At 43.5% G+C, this 19,696-nt stretch overlaps 1 non-coding gene and 15 pseudogenes across 1 annotated transcript; all 16 read left to right on the top strand.

The window, feature by feature from the left end:
- The first annotated feature begins 688 nt into the window (after nucleotides 1–688).
- Nucleotides 689–807, top strand: LOC137112088 (5S ribosomal RNA; annotated as a pseudogene).
- Nucleotides 808–1,664: 857 nt separating this feature from the next.
- LOC137112140 (5S ribosomal RNA) lies at nucleotides 1,665–1,783 on the top strand (annotated as a pseudogene).
- Nucleotides 1,784–2,640: 857 nt separating this feature from the next.
- On the top strand, nucleotides 2,641–2,759 carry LOC137111771 (5S ribosomal RNA; annotated as a pseudogene).
- Nucleotides 2,760–3,616: 857 nt separating this feature from the next.
- Nucleotides 3,617–3,735, top strand: LOC137111454 (5S ribosomal RNA). The gene has a single exon (XR_010912330.1). It is a non-coding gene; the product is annotated as a 5S ribosomal RNA (ribosomal RNA).
- A 4,390-nt stretch (nucleotides 3,736–8,125) lies between these two features.
- On the top strand, nucleotides 8,126–8,244 carry LOC137112154 (5S ribosomal RNA; annotated as a pseudogene).
- An 867-nt stretch (nucleotides 8,245–9,111) lies between these two features.
- Nucleotides 9,112–9,230, top strand: LOC137111418 (5S ribosomal RNA; annotated as a pseudogene).
- Nucleotides 9,231–10,094: 864 nt separating this feature from the next.
- Nucleotides 10,095–10,213, top strand: LOC137112005 (5S ribosomal RNA; annotated as a pseudogene).
- An 857-nt stretch (nucleotides 10,214–11,070) lies between these two features.
- Nucleotides 11,071–11,189, top strand: LOC137112139 (5S ribosomal RNA; annotated as a pseudogene).
- An 857-nt stretch (nucleotides 11,190–12,046) lies between these two features.
- LOC137112017 (5S ribosomal RNA) lies at nucleotides 12,047–12,165 on the top strand (annotated as a pseudogene).
- Nucleotides 12,166–13,032: 867 nt separating this feature from the next.
- On the top strand, nucleotides 13,033–13,151 carry LOC137111582 (5S ribosomal RNA; annotated as a pseudogene).
- An 857-nt stretch (nucleotides 13,152–14,008) lies between these two features.
- Nucleotides 14,009–14,127, top strand: LOC137111494 (5S ribosomal RNA; annotated as a pseudogene).
- Nucleotides 14,128–14,984: 857 nt separating this feature from the next.
- LOC137112116 (5S ribosomal RNA) lies at nucleotides 14,985–15,103 on the top strand (annotated as a pseudogene).
- An 857-nt stretch (nucleotides 15,104–15,960) lies between these two features.
- On the top strand, nucleotides 15,961–16,079 carry LOC137111527 (5S ribosomal RNA; annotated as a pseudogene).
- Nucleotides 16,080–16,935: 856 nt separating this feature from the next.
- On the top strand, nucleotides 16,936–17,054 carry LOC137112197 (5S ribosomal RNA; annotated as a pseudogene).
- Nucleotides 17,055–17,911: 857 nt separating this feature from the next.
- LOC137112016 (5S ribosomal RNA) lies at nucleotides 17,912–18,030 on the top strand (annotated as a pseudogene).
- An 867-nt stretch (nucleotides 18,031–18,897) lies between these two features.
- Nucleotides 18,898–19,016, top strand: LOC137111581 (5S ribosomal RNA; annotated as a pseudogene).
- Nucleotides 19,017–19,696: the final 680 nt, after the last annotated feature.

Genomic DNA, 19,696 nt, shown 5'->3' with positions numbered 1-19,696 from the left:
TTTATTTTCTTGTTCTTATAGGTGCCCTGCCTGATTGGCCGGATTGGGGGGCAGTACAGGAAGCTGATTGGTCCATCCTACACTTGCTGGAGTTTTAAAAGTACGGTTCCCAACAGCTAGCGAGGCTCTTTCTGGCATCAGCACCTGTTTGCTGTTCTTGGTTTCCAAACCTTATTTAGCATTTTTGAATTGTTAGGTTTTGTGCCGTGGTTTTGTTTATAAATTGTATATTTTGTAAATAGTATTAAATCTGTAGGGGTGAACAGCCATTTTGTTTTGATTGTTTTCTCTTGTTTTCACATTAGGGAATTAGGGTTAGCGACTATCTTTTGGTTTGTTTATTTCTATCAGGCTAGCTAGCACTTTCTGTGGGAAATGGCTTATATTGTTTATTATGTTGGCCTTGGTTCGCCCTGAGTTGTAGTGTCATGTTTTGTTTAACACTTTCTTTCGTTTAAAATAAATATCATTCTGTTGGAACATCTCAATCCTGGATTTTGGTTTGAGGATCGGAGAGGGAACATGCAAATTTATCTTTGTATGTTGCATCCTGACCCCCTAGACAGGGGCGTAACAGACCAGTACAGTTATAGTACTTTGTACTTTGCCACATTTATCTTCTTCTTAGCAAGTGTCATGCATTCTGCTTCTCCAGCGTTTTTAAGAGCTGTTGATGATGTCAAATGCAGCTTACAGCCACACCGCTCTCTAAGCGCCCGATCTCGTCCGATCTCGGCAGCCAAATAGAGCCGGGCCTGGTTAGTACTTGGTAGGAAAACCGCCTGGGAATACCAGGTGCTGTAAGCTTTTTTGCTTGGGTTTACGGGCAGCACAAGCTGGTGTTACTGCCTATTTATTCATAGAAATTGTTCTATATTTTCATCAAATTTTGTTCTTTCATTGCTGTTTTGCTACTTTATTGGTTTGTCAACCATCGTGCTTCATTACTAATAGACCATGTTACGGTCCTGGCCATATGTGTTGTTTTTATTTTCTTGTTCTTATAGGTGCCCTGCCTGATTGGCCGGATTGGGGGGCAGTACCGGAAGCTGAGTGGTCCATCCTACACTTCCTGGAGTTTTAAAAGTACGGTTCCCAACAGCTAGCGAGGCTCTTTCTGGCATCAGCACCTGTTTGCTGTTCTTGGTTTCCAAACCTTATTTAGCATTTCTGAATTGTTAGGTTTTGTGCCGTGGTTTTGTTTATAAATTGTATATTTTGTAAATAGTATTAAATCTGTAGGGGTGAACTGCCATTTTCTTTGGACTGTTTTCACATTAGGGAGTTAGGGTTAGCGACTGTCTTTTGGTTTGTTTATTTCTATCAGGCTAGCTAGCACTTTCTGTGGGAAATGTCTTATTTTGTTTATTATGTTGGCCTTGGTTCGCCCTGAGTTGTAGTGTCATGTTTTGTTTGACACTTTCTTTCGTTTAAAATAAATATCATTCTGTTGGAACATCTCGATCCTGGATTTTGGTTTGGGGATCGGAGAGGGAACATGCTAATTTATCTTTGTATGTTGCACCCTGACCCCCTAGACAGGGGCGTAACAGACCAGTACAGTTATAGTACTTTGTACTTTGCCACATTTATCTTCTTCTTAGCAAGTGTCATGCATTCTGCTTCTCCAGCGTTTTTAAGAGCTGTTGATGATGTCAAATGCAGCTTACGGCCACACCGCTCTCTAAGCGCCCGATCTCGTCCGATCTCGGCAGCCAAATAAAGCCGGGCCTGGTTAGTACTTGGTAGGAAGACCGCCTGGGAATACCAGGTGCTGTAAGCTTTTTTGCTTGGGTTTACGGGCAGCACAAGCTGGTGTTACTGCCTATTTATTCATAGAAATTGTTCTATATTTTCATCAAATTTTGTTCTTTCATTGCTGTTTTGCTACTTTATTGGTTTGTCAACCATCGTGCTTCATTACTAATAGACCATGTTACGGTCCTGGCCATATGTGTTGTTTTTATTTTCTTGTTCTTATAGGTGCCCTGCCTGATTGGCCGGATTGGGGGGCAGTACAGGAAGCTGATTGGTCCATCCTACACTTCCTGGAGTTTTAAAAGTACGGTTCCCAACAGCTAGCGAGGCTCTTTCTGGCATCAGCACCTGTTTGCTGTTCTTGGTTTCCAAACCTTATTTAGCATTTTTGAATTGTTAGGTTTTGTGCCGTGGTTTTGTTTATAAATTGTATATTTTGTAAATAGTATTAAATCTGTAGGGGTGAACTGCCATTTTCTTTGGACTGTTTTCACATTAGGGAGTTAGGGTTAGCGACTGTCTTTTGGTTTGTTGATTTCTATCAGGCTAGCTAGCACTTTCTGGGGGAAATGGCTTATTTTGTTTATTATGTTGGCCTTGGTTCGCCCTGAGTTGTAGTGTCATGTTTTGTTTGACACTTTCTTTCGTTTAAAATAAATATCATTCTGTTGGAACATCTCGATCCTGGATTTTGGTTTGGGGATCGGAGAGGGAACATGCTAATTTATCTTTGTATGTTGCACCCTGAGCCCCTAGACAGGGGCGTAACAGACCAGTACAGTTATAGTCCTTTGTACTTTGCCACATTTATCTTCTTCTTAGCAAGTGTCATGCATTCTGCTTCTCCAGCGTTTTTAAGAGCTGTTGATGATGTCAAATGCAGCTTACGGCCACACCGCTCTCTAAGCGCCCGATCTCGTCCGATCTCGGCAGCCAAATAGAGCCGGGCCTGGTTAGTACTTGGTAGGAAGACCGCCTGGGAATACCAGGTGCTGTAAGCTTTTTTGCTTGGGTTTACGGGCAGCACAAGCTGGTGTTACTGCCTATTTATTCATAGAAATTGTTCTATATTTTCATCAAATTTTGTTCTTTCATTGCTGTTTTGCTACTTTATTGGTTTGCCAACCATCGTGCTTCATTACTAGTAGACCATGTTACGGTCCTGGCCATATGTGTTGTTTTTATTTTCTTGTTCTTATAGGTGCCCTGCCTGATTGGCCGGATTGGGGGGCAGTACAGGAAGCTGATTGGTCCATCCTACACTTCCTGGAGTTTTAAAAGTACAGTTCCCAACAGCTAGCGAGGCTCTTTCTGGCATCAGCACCTGTTTGCTGTTCTTGGTTTCCAAACCTTATTTAGCATTTTTGAATTGTTAGGTTTTGTGCCGTGGTTTTGTTTATAAATTGTATATTTTGTAAATAGTATTAAATCTGTATGGGTGAACTGCCATTTTCTTTGGACTGTTTTCACATTAGGGAGTTAGGGTTAGCGACTGTCTTTTGGTTTGTTTATTTCTATCAGGCTAGCTAGCACTTTCTGTGGGAAATGGCTTATTTTGTTTATTATGTTGGCCTTGGTTCGCCCTGAGTTGTAGTGTCATGTTTTGTTTGACACTTTCTTTCGTTTAAAATAAATATCATTCTGTTGGAACATCTCGATCCTGGATTTTGGTTTGGGGATCGGAGAGGGAACATGCTAATTTATCTTTGTATGTTGCACCCTGACCCCCTAGACAGGGGCGTAACAGACCAGTACAGTTATAGTACTTTGTACTTTGCCACATTTATCTTCTTCTTAGCAAGTGTCATGAATTCTGCTTTTCCAGCGTTTTTAAGAGCTGTTGATGATGTCAAATGCAGCTTACGGCCACACCGCTCTGTAAGCGCCCGATCTCGTCCGATCTCGGCAGCCAAATAGAGCCGGGCCTGGTTAGTACTTGGTAGGAAGACCGCCTGGGAATACCAGGTGCCGTAAGCTTTTTTGCTTGGGTTTACGGGCAGCACAAGCTGGTGTTACTGCCTATTTATTCATAGAAATTGTTCTATATTTTCATCAAATTTTGTTCTTTCATTGCTGTTTTGCTACTTTATTGGTTTGTCAACCATCGTGCTTCATTACTAGTAGACCATGTTACGGTCCTGGCCATATGTGTTGTTTTTATTTTGTTGTTCTTATAGGTGCCCTGCCTGATTGGCCGGATTTGGGGGAAGTACAGGAAGCTGATTGGTCCATCCTACACTTCCTGGAGTTTTAAAAGTACGGTTCCCAACAGCTAGCGAGGCTCTTTCTGGCATCAGCACCTGTTTGCTGTTCTTGGTTTCCAAACCTTATTTAGCATTTTAGAATTGTTAGGTTTTGTGCCGTGGTTTTGTTTATAAATTGTATATTTTGTAAATAGTATTAAATCTGTAGGGGTGAACTGCCATTTTCTTTGGACTGTTTTCACATTAGGGAGTTAGGGTTAGCGACTGTCTTTTGGTTTGTTTATTTCTATCAGGCTAGCTAGCACTTTCTGTGGGAACTGGCTTATTTTGTTTATTATGTTGGCCTTGGTTCGCCCTGAGTTGTAGTGTCATGTTTTGTTTGACACTTTCTTTCGTTTAAAATAAATATCATTCTGTTGGAACATCTCGATCCTGGATTTTGGTTTGGGGATCGGAGAGGGAACATGCTAATTTATCTTTGTATGTTGCACCCTGACCCCCTAGTCAAGTCAAGTCATTTCTACTATACACAGTTGTTCACAGTACACAGTTGAAACGAGATAACGTTCCTCCAAGAACCAAGGTGCTACAAACAACACAAGTTATAATAAAGTGCATCGAGTGCAACCAAGTGCAAACAGTGCAGACGAAAAAACAGTACAGACGTACAGTGTAGACAGACAACACAAGTAACACAGGACAGGACACAAGACACAAGACCCAAGACAGTGCCGACCAGTAAACCTACTGTATACTATTTTACAGTACAGTACAGTTCAGTTAAGTGTGCTAGGGGTGTTAAAAAAAAGAGCAGCTTGTAAACGGTATAGTGCATTTAAATGTCCAGCATGTAAAAAAAGTGCAATTGCATTGGAATGTGCAAAAAAAAACAGCAGGTAAACAGTGTAGTGCAGTAAATGTAGAATGATAAAAGTAAATAAATAATAAATAAGTGGTGGTGGAATGAGATGAGTAGTGAGTGATGAGAATGTGCTGAGTTCGGTTTGCAGTGTGTTTAAGTTCTATTTCAGTTCTGTGTGTTGAGGAGCCTGATGGCTTGTGGGAAAAAACTGTTGCATAGTCTGGATGTGGTGGCCCGAATGCTTCGGAACCTCTTTCCTGATGGCAGGAGTGTGAAGAGTGTGTGTGATGGGTGTGTGCGGTCGTCCACAATGCTGTTGGCTTTGCGGATGCAGCGTGTGGTGTAAATGTGCATGATAGAGGGCAGAGAGACTCCGATGATCTTCTCAGCTGTCCTCACTATCCTCTGTAGGGTCTTGCGATCCGCGACGGTGCAGTTCCCAAACCAGGCAGTGATGCAGCTGCTCAGGATGCTCTCAATGGTCCCTCTGTAGAACATGGTCAGGATGGGGGGAGGGAGATGGGCTTTCCTCAGCCTTCTCAGGAAGTAGAGACGCTGCTGGGCCTTCTTGGTGATGGAGCTGGTGTTGACTGACCAGGTGAGGTTGTCCGCCAGATGAACACCAAGGAATTTGGTGCTCTTGACTATCTCCACTGAGGATCCATCGATGATCAATGGAGAATGGTCACCCTGTGCTCTCCTGAAGTCCACAACCATCTCTTTAGTTTTGTCAACGTTCAGAGACAGGTTGTTTGCTCCACACCAGGCTGTTAATCGTTGCACCTCCTCTCTGTAGGCTGACTCATCGTTCTTGCTGATTAAACCCACCACGGTCGTGTCATCAGCAAACTTGACTATGTGGTTTGAGCTGTGCATTGCTACACAGTCGTGCGTCAGCAGAGTGAACAGCAGAGGGCTGAGCACACAGCCCTGAGGGGCTCCAGTGCTCAGTGTGGTGGTGCTGGAGATGTTGTTCCCGATCCGGACTGACTGGGGTCTCCCAGTCAGGAAGTCCAGAATCCAGTTGCAGAGGGAGGTGTTCAGGCCCAGTATGCTCAATTTCTCAGTCAGGTGCTGAGGGATGATTGTGTTGAATGCTGAGCTGAAGTCAATGAACAGCATTCGTACGTATGAGTCCTTACTGTCCAGGTGGGTGAGGGCCAGATGGAGGGTCGTGGAGATGGCATCGTCCGTGGAACGATTTGGACGATACGCAAACTGCATGGGGTCCAGGGAGGTTGGGAGTTGGGTCTTAATGTGCCTCATGACGAGCCTCTCGAAGCACTTCATCACGATGGGTGTGAGCGCGACGGGACGGTAGTCATTGAGGCAGGAGACAGTAGACTTCTTAGGCACAGGCACGATGGTCGTTGCCTTGAGGCACGTAGGAACAACGTTGCTGCTCAGGGAGATGTTGAAGATGTCTGTGAAGACATCCGCTAGCTGTTCTGCGCACTCCCTGAGCACTCTGCCAGGAATGTTGTCTGGTCCAGCAGACTTCCGTGGGTTAACTCTGCATAGAGTTTTCCTCACTTCAGCTGTGGTTAGACAGAGCACCTGGTCACTGGGAGGTGGAGTGGACTTCCTCGCCTTCACGTTGTTCTGTGCCTCAAACCGGGCGTAGAAGTGGTTCAGCGCATCTGGGAGGGAGGCGTCGCGGTCACAATCAGGTGAAGTTGTCTTGTAGTTCGTGATCGCCTGGATGCCCTGCCACATGCGCCGGGTGTCTCCGCTGTCTTCGAAGTGGTCGTGGATTTTCTTTGAGTGTGCGCGCTTTGCCTCTCTAATGGCACGGGACAGTTTGGCCCTTGCTGTTCTCAAGGCCGTCTTGTCCCCTGTTCTGAAGGCAGCGTCTCTTTGTTTCAGCAGCGCACACACATTGGCATTTATCCACGGCTTCCTGTTGGAGCGTGTAGTGATGGTCTTGGAGATGGTCACATCGTCAACGCACTTGCTGATGTAGCTGGTTACTGTTGACGTGTATTCCTCCAAGTTGATGGAATCGCCGTTGGTTGCGGCCTCCCTAAACATGTCCCAGTCAGTGCACTCAAAACAGTCTTGAAGAGCAGAAGTAGCTCCTGCTGGCCAGGTTTTCACCTGTTTCAGAACCGGTTTAGAGCGTCTGACGAGCGGTCTGTATGCTGGAATTAGCATAACCGAGATGTGGTCTGAGTAGCCGAGATGGGGGCGGGGCTCCGCACGATACGCGCCGGGGATGTTTGTGTAAACAAGATCCAGCGTGTTCCCTCCTCTCGTTGCAAAGTCCACATGCTGATGAAGTTTAGGGAGCACAGTCCTGAGATTCGCATGGTTGAAATCTCCGGCAATAATAAACAGTCCGTCGGGGTGAGCGTTCTGCAGGTCGCTAATAGCACCGTAGAGTTCACACAGTGCCTCCTTAGCATTAGCGCTGGGGGGAATGTACACTCCGACAATGAAAACAGTGGTGAATTCCCGTGGTAAATAGAACGGTCTGCATCTAACAGTCACAAACTCCACTAGCGATGAGCAGAAACGTGAGACAAGCACAGAGTTCTTGCACCACTCCGTGTTGATGTAAACACACACGCCACCACCGCGAGTCTTACCGCACAGAGCAGCGTTTCTGTCGGCGCGAAACACGGTTAGCCCGTCTAGCTGGATGGCGGCTTCCGGAACTCTGTCACTGAGCCACGTCTCCGTGAAAACAAAGATGCAGCAGTCTCTGAATTCTCGCCGCGTGGTCCGCTGGAGTCGGATTTAGTCTAGTTTATTGTCCAGGGAGCAGACGTTGGAGAGGAGAATGGACGGTAGAGCCGGCCGGCTAGGGTTAGCATTTAGCCTAGCACGGACACCCGCCCGCTTGCCGCGCTTCCGCTTCCTCGAGCAGCGCTTCCGACGTCCCCTCACCTGGCCACCGGCGTCAGGTGACACCGAGGGCTGGGGGCCTGGTATTTGTCGCTGGGGTCGTAGCAAGCCGAGGTCGCGAAGGTTACCAATTACTTCCTCGTGCAGATTATTGTATGTATGAACCCTGTGCCGCAGCAATGTCTGGCGGTCGTAAACATGAACACAGCTGACTGTGGTGTCCATGTACTGTAAAGGGTCTGGCTAAATACGGCAAAAACACCATTTGTTGGATCCGGAGAGGCCGCTGCGAGCTACTGCCGCGCCGCCATCTTGTTCCACAGCCTAGACAGGGGCGTAACAGACCAGTACAGTTATAGTACTTTGTACTTTGCCACATTTATCTTCTTCTTAGCAAGTGTCATGCATTCTGCTTCTCCAGCGTTTTTAAGAGCTGTTGATGATGTCAAATGCAGCTTACGGCCACACCGCTCTCTAAGCGCCCGATCTCGTCCGATCTCGGCAGCCAAATAGAGCCGGGCCTGGTTAGTACTTGGTAAGAAGACCACCTGGGAATACCAGGTGCTGTAAGCTTTTTTGCTTGGGTTTACGGGCAGCACAAGCTGGTGTTACTGCCTATTTATTCATAGAAATTGTTCTATATTTTCATCAAATTTTGTTCTTTCATTGCTGTTTTGCTACTTTATTGGTTTGTCAACCATCGTGCTTCATTACTAGTAGACCATGTTACGGTCCTGGCCATATGTGTTGTTTTTATTTTGTTGTTCTTATAGGTGCCCTGCCTGATTGGCCGGATTTGGGGGAAGTACAGGAAGCTGATTGGTCCATCCTACACTTCCTGGAGTTTTAAAAGTACGGTTCCCAACAGCTAGCGAGGCTCTTTCTGGCAGCAGCACCTGTTTGCTGTTCTTGCTTTCCAAACCTTATTTAGCATTTTTGAATTGTTAGGTTTTGTGCCGTGGTTTTGTTTATAAATTGTATATTTTGTAAATAGTATTAAATCTGTAGGGGTGGACTGCCATTTTCTTTTGATTGTTTTCTCTGGTTTTCACATTAGGGAGTTAGGGTTAGCGACTGTGTTTTGGTTTGTTTATTTCTATCAGGCTAGCTAGCACTTTCTGTGGGAAATGTCTTATTTTGTTTATTATGTTGGCCTTGGTTCGCCCTGAGTTGTAGTGTCATGTTTTCTTTGACACTTTCTTTCGTTTAAAATAAATATCATTCTGTTGGAACATCTCGATCCTGGATTTTGGTTTGGGGATCGGAGAGGGAACATGCTAATTTATCTTTGTATGTTGCACCCTGACCCCCTAGACAGGGGCGTAACAGACCAGTACAGTTATAGTACTTTGTACTTTGCCACATTTATCTTCTTCTTAGCAAGTGTCATGCATTCTGCTTCTCCAGCGTTTTTAAGAGCTGTTGATGATGTCAAATGCAGCTTACGGCCACACCGCTCTCTAAGTGCCCGATCTCGTCCGATCTCGGCAGCCAAATAGGGCCGGGCCTGGTTGGTACTTGGTAGGAAGACCGCCTGGGAATACCAGGTGCTGTAAGCTTTTTTGCTTGGGTTTACGGGCAGCACAAGCTGGTGTTACTGCCTATTTATTCATAGAAATTGTTCTATATTTTCATCAAATTTTGTTCTTTCATTGCTGTTTTGCTACTTTATTGGTTTGTCAACCATCGTGCTTCATTACTAATAGACCATGTTACGGTCCTGGCCATATGTGTTGTTTTTATTTTCTTGTTCTTATAGGTGCCCTGCCTGATTGGCCGGATTGGGGGGCAGTACAGGAAGCTGATTGGTCCATCCTACACTTGCTGGAGTTTTAAAAGTACGGTTCTCAACAGCTAGCGAGGCTCTTTCTGGCATCAGCACCTGTTTGCTGTTCTTGGTTTCCAAACCTTATTTAGCATTTTTGAATTGTTAGGTTTTGTGCCGTGGTTTTGTTTATAAATTGTATATTTTGTAAATAGTATTAAATCTGTAGGGGTGAACAGCCATTTTGTTTTGATTGTTTTCTCTTGTTTTCACATTAGGGAGTTAGGGTTAGCGACTATCTTTTGGTTTGTTTATTTCTATCAGGCTAGCTAGCACTTTCTGTGGGAAATGGCTTATATTGTTTATTATGTTGGCCTTGGTTCGCCCTGAGTTGTAGTGTCATGTTTTGTTTAACACTTTCTTTCGTTTAAAATAAATATTCTGTTGGAACATCTCAATCCTGGATTTTGGTTTGAGGATCGGAGAGGGAACATGCAAATTTATCTTTGTATGTTGCACCCTGACCCCCTAGACAGGGGCGTAACAGACCAGTACAGTTATAGTACTTTGTACTTTGCCACATTTATCTTCTTCTTAGCAAGTGTCATGCATTCTGCTTCTCCAGCGTTTTTAAGAGCTGTTGATGATGTCAAATGCAGCTTACAGCCACACCGCTCTCTAAGCGCCCGATCTCGTCCGATCTCGGCAGCCAAATAGAGCCGGGCCTGGTTAGTACTTGGTAGGAAGACCGCCTGGGAATACCAGGTGCTGTAAGCTTTTTTGCTTGGGTTTACGGGCAGCACAAGCTGGTGTTACTGCCTATTTATTCATAGAAATTGTTCTATATTTTCATCAAATTTTGTTCTTTCATTGCTGTTTTGCTACTTTATTGGTTTGTCAACCATCGTGCTTCATTACTAATAGACCATGTTACGGTCCTGGCCATATGTGTTGTTTTTATTTTCTTGTTCTTATAGGTGCCCTGCCTGATTGGCCGGATTGGGGGGCAGTACCGGAAGCTGAGTGGTCCATCCTACACTTCCTGGAGTTTTAAAAGTACGGTTCCCAACAGCTAGCGAGGCTCTTTCTGGCATCAGCACCTGTTTGCTGTTCTTGGTTTCCAAACCTTATTTAGCATTTCTGAATTGTTAGGTTTTGTGCCGTGGTTTTGTTTATAAATTGTATATTTTGTAAATAGTATTAAATCTGTAGGGGTGAACTGCCATTTTCTTTGGACTGTTTTCACATTAGGGAGTTAGGGTTAGCGACTGTCTTTTGGTTTGTTTATTTCTATCAGGCTAGCTAGCACTTTCTGTGGGAAATGTCTTATTTTGTTTATTATGTTGGCCTTGGTTCGCCCTGAGTTGTAGTGTCATGTTTTGTTTGACACTTTCTTTCGTTTAAAATAAATATCATTCTGTTGGAACATCTCGATCCTGGATTTTGGTTTGGGGATCGGAGAGGGAACATGCTAATTTATCTTTGTATGTTGCACCCTGACCCCCTAGACAGGGGCGTAACAGACCAGTACAGTTATAGTACTTTGTACTTTGCCACATTTATCTTCTTCTTAGCAAGTGTCATGCATTCTGCTTCTCCAGCGTTTTTAAGAGCTGTTGATGATGTCAAATGCAGCTTACGGCCACACCGCTCTCTAAGCGCCCGATCTCGTCCGATCTCGGCAGCCAAATAAAGCCGGGCCTGGTTAGTACTTGGTAGGAAGACCGCCTGGGAATACCAGGTGCTGTAAGCTTTTTTGCTTGGGTTTACGGGCAGCACAAGCTGGTGTTACTGCCTATTTATTCATAGAAATTGTTCTATATTTTCATCAAATTTTGTTCTTTCATTGCTGTTTTGCTACTTTATTGGTTTGTCAACCATCGTGCTTCATTACTAATAGACCATGTTACGGTCCTGGCCATATGTGTTGTTTTTATTTTCTTGTTCTTATAGGTGCCCTGCCTGATTGGCCGGATTGGGGGGCAGTACAGGAAGCTGATTGGTCCATCCTACACTTCCTGGAGTTTTAAAAGTACGGTTCCCAACAGCTAGCGAGGCTCTTTCTGGCATCAGCACCTGTTTGCTGTTCTTGGTTTCCAAACCTTATTTAGCATTTTTGAATTGTTAGGTTTTGTGCCGTGGTTTTGTTTATAAATTGTATATTTTGTAAATAGTATTAAATCTGTAGGGGTGAACTGCCATTTTCTTTGGACTGTTTTCACATTAGGGAGTTAGGGTTAGCGACTGTCTTTTGGTTTGTTGATTTCTATCAGGCTAGCTAGCACTTTCTGGGGGAAATGGCTTATTATGTTTATTATGTTGGCCTTGGTTCGCCCTGAGTTGTAGTGTCATGTTTTGTTTGACACTTTCTTTCGTTTAAAATAAATATCATTCTGTTGGAACATCTCGATCCTGGATTTTGGTTTGGGGATCGGAGAGGGAACATGCTAATTTATCTTTGTATGTTGCACCCTGAGCCCCTAGACAGGGGCGTAACAGACCAGTACAGTTATAGTCCTTTGTACTTTGCCACATTTATCTTCTTCTTAGCAAGTGTCATGCATTCTGCTTCTCCAGCGTTTTTAAGAGCTGTTGATGATGTCAAATGCAGCTTACGGCCACACCGCTCTCTAAGCGCCCGATCTCGTCAGATCTCGGCAGCCAAATAGAGCCGGGCCTGGTTAGTACTTGGTAGGAAGACCGCCTGGGAATACCAGGTGCTGTAAGCTTTTTTGCTTGGGTTTACGGGCAGCACAAGCTGGTGTTACTGCCTATTTATTCATAGAAATTGTTCTATATTTTCATCAAATTTTGTTCTTTCATTGCTGTTTTGCTACTTTATTGGTTTGTCAACCATCGTGCTTCATTACTAGTAGACCATGTTACGGTCCTGGCCATATGTGTTGTTTTTATTTTGTTGTTCTTATAGGTGCCCTGCCTGATTGGCCGGATTTGGGGGAAGTACAGGAAGCTGATTGGTCCATCCTACACTTCATGGAGTTTTAAAAGTACGGTTCCCAACAGCTAGCGAGGCTCTTTCTGGCAGCAGCACCTGTTTGCTGTTCTTGCTTTCCAAACCTTATTTAGCATTTTTGAATTGTTAGGTTTTGTGCCGTGGTTTTGTTTATAAATTGTATATTTTGTAAATAGTATTAAATCTGTAGGGGTGGACTGCCATTTTCTTTTGATTGTTTTCTCTTGTTTTCACATTAGGGAGTTAGGGTTAGCGACTATCTTTTGGTTTGTTGATTTCTATCAGGCTAGCTAGCACTTTCTGTGGGAAATGGCTTATTTTGTTTATTATGTTGGCCTTGGTTCGCCCTGAGTTGTAGTGTCATGTTTTGTTTGACACTTTCTTTCGTTTAAAATAAATATCATTCTGTTGGAACATCTCGATCCTGGATTTTGGTTTGGGGATCGGAGAGGGAACATGCTAATTTATCTTTGTATGTTGCACCCTGACCCCCTAGATAGGGGCGTAACAGACCAGTACAGTTATAGTACTTTGTACTTTGCCACATTTATCTTCTTCTTAGCAAGGGTCATGCATTCTGCTTCTCCAGCGTTTTTAAGAGCTGTTGATGATGTCAAATGCAGCTTACGGCCACACTGCTCTCTAAGCGCCCGATCCCGTCCGATCTCGGCAGCCAAATAGGGCTGGGCCTTGTTAGTACTTGGTAGGAAGACCGCCTGGGAATACCACGTGCTGTAAGCTTCTTTGCTTGGGTTTACGGGCAGCACAAGCTGGTGTTACTGCCTATTTATTCATAGAAATTGTTCTATATTTTCATCAAATTTTGTTCTTTCATTGCTGTTTTGCTACTTTATTGGTTTGCCAACCATCGTGCTTCATTACTAGTAGACCATGTTACGGTCCTGGCCATATGTGTTGTTTTTATTTTCTTGTTCTTATAGGTGCCCTGCCTGATTGGCCGGATTGGGGGGCAGTACAGGAAGCTGATTGGTCCATCCTACACTTCCTGGAGTTTTAAAAGTACGGTTCCCAACAGCTAGCGAGGCTCTTTCTGGCATCAGCACCTGTTTGCTGTTCTTGCTTTCCAAACCTTATTTAGCATTTTTGAATTGTTAGGTTTTGTGCCGTGGTTTTGTTTATAAATTGTATATTTTGTAAATAGTATTAAATCTGTAGGGGTGAACTGCCATTTTCTTTGGACTGTTTTCACATTAGGGAGTTAGGGTTAGCGACTGTCTTTTGGTTTGTTTATTTCTATCAGGCTAGCTAGCACTTTCTGTGGGAAATGGCTTATTTTGTTTATTATGTTGGCCTTGGTTCGCCCTGAGTTGTAGTGTCATGTTTTGTTTGACACTTTCTTTCGTTTAAAATAAATATCATTCTGTTGGAACATCTCGATCCTGGATTTTGGTTTGGGGATCGGAGAGGGAACATGCTAATTTATCTTTGTATGTTGCACCCTGACCCCCTAGACAGGGGCGTAACAGACCAATACAGTTATAGTACTTTGTACTTTGCCACATTTATCTTCTTCTTAGCAAGGGTCATACATTCTGCTTCTCCAGCGTTTTTAAGAGCTGTTGATGATGTCAAATGCAGCTTACGGCCACACTGCTCTCTAAGCGCCCGATCCCGTCCGATCTCGGCAGCCAAATAGGGCCGGGCCTGGTTAGTACTTGGTAGGAAGACCGCTTGGGAATACCACGTGCTGTAAGCTTCTTTGCTTGGGTTTACGGGCAGCACAAGCTGGTGTTACTGCCTATTTATTCATAGAAATTGTTCTATATTTTCATCAAATTTTGTTCTTTCATTGCTGTTTTGCTACTTTATTGGTTTGCCAACCATCGTGCTTCATTACTAGTAGACCATGTTACGGTCCTGGCCATATGTGTTGTTTTTATTTTCTTGTTCTTATAGGTGCCCTGCCTGATTGGCCGGATTGGGGGGCAGTACAGGAAGCTGATTGGTCCATCCTACACTTCCTGGAGTTTTAAAAGTACGGTTCCCAACAGCTAGCGAGGCTCTTTCTGGCATCAGCACCTGTTTGCTGTTCTTGGTTTCCAAACCTTATTTAGCATTTTTGAATTGTTAGGTTTTGTGCCGTGGTTTTGTTTATAAATTGTATATTTTGTAAATAGTATTAAATCTGTAGGGGTGAACTGCCATTTTCTTTGGACTGTTTTCACATTAGGGAGTTAGGGTTAGCGACTGTCTTTTGGTTTGTTTATTTCTATCAGGCTAGCTAGCACTTTCTGTGGGAAATGGCTTATTTTGTTTATTATGTTGGCCTTGGTTCGCCCTGAGTTGTAGTGTCATGTTTTGTTTGACACTTTCTTTCGTTTAAAATAAATATCATTCTGTTGGAACATCTCGATCCTGGATTTTGGTTTGGGGATCGGAGAGGGAACATGCTAATTTATCTTTGTATGTTGCACCCTGACCCCCTAGACAGGGGCGTAACAGACCAGTACAGTTAAAGTACTTTGTACTTTGCCACATTTATCTTCTTCTTAGCAAGTGTCATGCATTCTGCTTCTCCAGCGTTTTTAAGAGCTGTTGATGATGTCAAATGCAGCTTACGGCCAAACCGCTCTCTAAGCGCCCGATCTCGTCCGATCTCGGCAGCCAAATAGAGCCGGGCCTGGTTAGTACTTGGTAGGAAGACTGCCTGGGAATACCAGGTGCTGTAAGCTTTTTTGCTTGGGTTTACGGGCAGCACAAGCTGGTGTTACTGCCTATTTATTCATAGAAATTGTTCTATATTTTCATCAAATTTTGTTCTTTCATTGCTGTTTTGCTACTTTATTGGTTTGCCAACCATCGTGCTTCATTACTAGTAGACCATGTTACGGTCCTGGCCATATGTGTTGTTTTTATTTTCTTGTTCTTATAGGTGCCCTGCCTGATTGGCCGGATTGGGGGGCAGTACAGGAAGCTGATTGGTCCATCCTACACTTCCTGGAGTTTTAAAAGTACGGTTCCCAACAGCTAGCGAGGCTCTTTGTGGCATCAGCACCTGTTTGCTGTTCTTGGTTTCCAAACCTTATTTAGCATTTTTGAATTGTTAGGTTTTGTGCCGTGGTTTTGTTTATAAATTGTATATTTTGTAAATAGTATTAAATCTGTAGGGGTGAACTGCCATTTTCTTTGGACTGTTTTCACATTAGGGAGTTAGGGTTAGCGACTGTCTTTTGGTTTGTTTATTTCTATCAGGCTAGCTAGCACTTTCTGTGGGAAATGGCTTATTTTGTTTATTATGTTGGCCTTGGTTCGCCCTGAGTTGTAGTGTCATGTTTTGTTTGACACTTTCTTTCGTTTAAAATAAATATCATTCTGTTGGAACATCTCGATCCTGGATTTTGGTTTGGGGATCGGAGAGGGAACATGCTAATTTATCTTTGTATGTTGCACCCTGACCCCCTAGACAGGGGCGTAACAGACCAGTACAGTTATAGTACTTTGTACTTTGCCACATTTATCTTCTTCTTAGCAAGTGTCATGCATTCTGCTTCTCCAGCGTTTTTAAGAGCTGTTGATGATGTCAAATGCAGCTTACGGCCACACCGCTCTCTAAGCGCCCGATCCCGTCCGATCTCGGCAGCCAAATAGGGCCGGGCCTTGTTAGTACTTGGTAGGAAGACCGCCTGGGAATACCACGTGCTGTAAGCTTCTTTGCTTGGGTTTACGGGCAGCACAAGCTGGTGTTACTGCCTATTTATTCATAGAAATTGTTCTATATTTTCATCAAATTTTGTTCTTTCATTGCTGTTTTGCTACTTTATTGGTTTGCCAACCATCGTGCTTCATTACTAGTAGACCATGTTACGGTCCTAGCCATATGTGTTGTTTTTATTTTCTTGTTCTTATAGGTGCCCTGCCTGATTGGCCGGATTGGGGGGCAGTACAGGAAGCTGATTGGTCCATCCTACACTTCCTGGAGTTTTAAAAGTACGGTTCCCAACAGCTAGCGAGGCTCTTTCTGGCATCAGCACCTGTTTGCTGTTCTTGGTTTCCAAACCTTATTTAGCATTTTTGAATTGTTAGGTTTTGTGCCGTGGTTTTGTTTATAAATTGTATATTTTGTAAATAGTATTAAATCTGTAGGGGTGAACTGCCATTTTCTTTGGACTGTTTTCACATTAGGGAGTTAGGGTTAGCGACTGTCTTTTGGTTTGTTTATTTCTATCAGGCTAGCTAACACTTTCTGTGGGAAATGGCTTATTTTGTTTATTATGTTGGCCTTGGTTCGCCCTGAGTTGTAGTGTCACGTTTTGTTTGACACTTTCTTTCGTTTAAAATAAATATCATTCTGTTGGAACATCTCGATCCTGGATTTTGGTTTGGGGATCGGAGAGGGAACTTGCTAATTATCTTTGTATGTTGCACCCTGACCTCCTAGACAGGGGCGTAACAGACCAGTACAGTTATAGTACTTTGTACTTTGCCACATTTATCTTCTTCTTAGCAAGTGTCATGCATTCTGCTTCTCTAGCGTTTTTAAGAGCTGTTGATGATGTCAAATGCAGCTTACGGCCACACCGCTCTCTAAGCGCCCGATCTCGTCCGATCTCGGCAGCCAAATAGAGCCGGGCCTGGTTAGTACTTGGTAGGAAGACCGCCTGGGAATACCAGGTGATGTAAGCTTTTTTGCTTGGGTTTACGGGCAGCACAAGCTGGTGTTACTGCCTATTTATTCATAGAAATTGTTCTATATTTTCATCAAATTTTGTTCTTTCATTGCTGTTTTGCTACTTTATTGGTTTGCCAACCATCGTGCTTCATTACTAGTAGACCATGTTACGGTCCTGGCCATATGTGTTGTTTTTATTTTCTTGTTCTTATAGGTGCCCTGCCTGATTGGCCGGATTGGGGGGCAGTACAGGAAGCTGATTGGTCCATCCTACACTTCCTGGAGTTTTAAAAGTACGGTTCCCAACAGCTAGCGAGGCTCTTTCTGGCATCAGCACCTGTTTGCTGTTCTTGGTTTCCAAACCTTATTTAGCATTTTTGAATTGTTAGGTTTTGTGCCGTGGTTTTGTTTATAAATTGTATATTTTGTAAATAGTATTAAATCTGTAGGGGTGAACTGCCATTTTCTTTGGACTGTTTTCACATTAGGGAGTTAGGGTTAGCGACTGTCTTTTGGTTTGTTTATTTCTATCAGGCTAGCTAGCACTTTCTGGGGGAAATGGCTTATTATGTTTATTATGTTGGCCTTGGTTCGCCCTGAGTTGTAGTGTCATGTTTTGTTTGACACTTTCTTTCGTTTAAAATAAATATCATTCTGTTGGAACATCTCGATCCTGGATTTTGGTTTGGGGATCGGAGAGGGAACATGCTAATTTATCTTTGTATGTTGCACCCTGAGCCCCTAGACAGGGGCGTAACAGACCAGTACAGTTATAGTCCTTTGTACTTTGCCACATTTATCTTCTTCTTAGCAAGTGTCATGCATTCTGCTTCTCCAGCGTTTTTAAGAGCTGTTGATGATGTCAAATGCAGCTTACGGCCACACCGCTCTCTAAGCGCCCGATCTCGTCAGATCTCGGCAGCCAAATAGAGCCGGGCCTGGTTAGTACTTGGTAGGAAGACCGCCTGGGAATACCAGGTGCTGTAAGCTTTTTTGCTTGGGTTTACGAGCAGCACAAGCTGGTGTTACTGCCTATTTATTCATAGAAATTGTTCTATATTTTCATCAAATTTTGTTCTTTCATTGCTGTTTTGCTACTTTATTGGTTTGTCAACCATCGTGCTTCATTACTAGTAGACCATGTTACGGTCCTGGCCATATGTGTTGTTTTTATTTTGTTGTTCTTATAGGTGCCCTGCCTGATTGGCCGGATTTGGGGGAAGTACAGGAAGCTGATTGGTCCATCCTACACTTCCTGGAGTTTTAAAAGTACGGTTCCCAACAGCTAGCGAGGCTCTTTCTGGCAGCAGCACCTGTTTGCTGTTCTTGCTTTCCAAACCTTATTTAGCATTTTTGAATTGTTAGGTTTTGTGCCGTGGTTTTGTTTATAAATTGTATATTTTGTAAATAGTATTAAATCTGTAGGGGTGGACTGCCATTTTCTTTTGATTGTTTTCTCTTGTTTTCACATTAGGGAGTTAGGGTTAGCGACTAACTTTTGGTTTGTTGATTTCTATCAGGCTAGCTAGCACTTTCTGTGGGAAATGGCTTATTTTGTTTATTATGTTGGCCTTGGTTCGCCCTGAGTTGTAGTGTCATGTTTTGTTTGACACTTTCTTTCGTTTAAAATAAATATCATTCTGTTGGAACATCTCGATCCTGGATTTTGGTTTGGGGATCGGAGAGGGAACATGCTAATTTATCTTTGTATGTTGCACCCTGACCCCCTAGATAGGGGCGTAACAGACCAGTACAGTTATAGTACTTTGTACTTTGCCACATTTATCTTCTTCTTAGCAAGGGTCATGCATTCTGCTTCTCCAGCGTTTTTAAGAGCTGTTGATGATGTCAAATGCAGCTTACGGCCACACTGCTCTCTAAGCGCCCGATCCCGTCCGATCTCGGCAGCCAAATAGGGCTGGGCCTTGTTAGTACTTGGTAGGAAGACCGCCTGGGAATACCACGTGCTGTAAGCTTCTTTGCTTGGGTTTACGGGCAGCACAAGCTGGTGTTACTGCCTATTTATTCATAGAAATTGTTCTATATTTTCATCAAATTTTGTTCTTTCATTGCTGTTTTGCTACTTTATTGGTTTGCCAACCATCGTGCTTCATTACTAGTAGACCATGTTACGGTCCTGGCCATATGTGTTGTTTTTATTTTCTTGTTCTTATAGGTGCCCTGCCTGATTGGCCGGATTGGGGGGCAGTACAGGAAGCTGATTGGTCCATCCTACACTTCCTGGAGTTTTAAAAGTACGGTTCCCAACAGCTAGCGAGGCTCTTTCTGGCATCAGCACCTGTTTGCTGTTCTTGCTTTCCAAACCTTATTTAGCATTTTTGAATTGTTAGGTTTTGTGCCGTGGTTTTGTTTATAAATTGTATATTTTGTAAATAGTATTAAATCTGTAGGGGTGAACTGCCATTTTCTTTGGACTGTTTTCACATTAGGGAGTTAGGGTTAGCGACTGTCTTTTGGTTTGTTTATTTCTATCAGGCTAGCTAGCACTTTCTGTGGGAAATGGCTTATTTTGTTTATTATGTTGGCCTTGGTTCGCCCTGAGTTGTAGTGTCATGTTTTGTTTGACACTTTCTTTCGTTTAAAATAAATATCATTCTGTTGGAACATCTCGATCCTGGATTTTGGTTTGGGGATC

This window comes from Channa argus, unplaced genomic scaffold (genome assembly GCF_033026475.1).
Source record: "Channa argus isolate prfri unplaced genomic scaffold, Channa argus male v1.0 Contig011, whole genome shotgun sequence".
Classification (NCBI taxonomy): domain Eukaryota; kingdom Metazoa; phylum Chordata; class Actinopteri; order Anabantiformes; family Channidae; genus Channa; species Channa argus.
The sequence above is the reverse complement of the archived record's forward strand: the minus strand, read 5'-3'. Positions and strand labels throughout refer to the sequence as shown.